This window comes from Sinocyclocheilus grahami, unplaced genomic scaffold, assembly GCF_001515645.1.
Source record: "Sinocyclocheilus grahami isolate Dianchi unplaced genomic scaffold, SAMN03320097.WGS_v1.1 scaffold707.1, whole genome shotgun sequence".
Classification (NCBI taxonomy): domain Eukaryota; kingdom Metazoa; phylum Chordata; class Actinopteri; order Cypriniformes; family Cyprinidae; genus Sinocyclocheilus; species Sinocyclocheilus grahami.
In genome coordinates, this window is record NW_015505886.1 from 822900 (window position 1) to 823390 (window position 491).

The 491-nt window shown below is 36.9% G+C and overlaps 1 protein-coding gene across 12 annotated transcripts in view; it reads right to left on the reverse strand.

Moving 5' to 3' along the window:
- Positions 1 to 491, reverse strand: part of LOC107560004 (leucine-rich repeat and immunoglobulin-like domain-containing nogo receptor-interacting protein 1) — a 107776-nt gene that overhangs the window by 103800 nt on the left and 3485 nt on the right. For all 12 annotated transcript variants that reach the window (XR_001605678.1, XR_001605677.1, XR_001605676.1 and 9 more), the window contains one exon: positions 29 to 95. The gene's annotated coding sequence lies outside the window, so the exon portion shown is untranslated. The remainder of the gene's footprint in view (positions 1 to 28; positions 96 to 491) is intronic.

Consider the following 491-nt stretch of genomic DNA (forward strand, 5'->3'; position numbering starts at 1 on the left):
AGAGAGAGAGAGAGAGAGATTCACGCACCTTCAGAAGCCAGCGCCGTACACTGCAGCTACAGCCAGAGCAGCACACCATCCATCAACAGCAGACACTGCAGCACAACAGAGCTTAATAAAAGAGAGCCAGGGCCGAGGTTGAGGCTTTGTGTCTCAAACCTGCACAAAACAGTGCAGCACATTATCGTAAACACAAGACAAAAAACTAGCAGTGACAAATACTGGAGAAAGAAATGGGAGTTTATAATGGAATGAAAACTAACCTGAAACTAAATGTGAATGACAATACAAATAAAAAATAATTACAGAGAAAATGTCTTAATTTTATTTATATATATATATTAAAAAAATTTTTTTTTTTTAAATTAGGTAACACTACTTGAAGGGGTGTGCATAAGACTGACATGACACCTTCATAATCATGACATGACACATGTTTTTATGCATGTTTATGACAACTGTCATTAAGTGTCATTCGCTCAGTTAGGTAA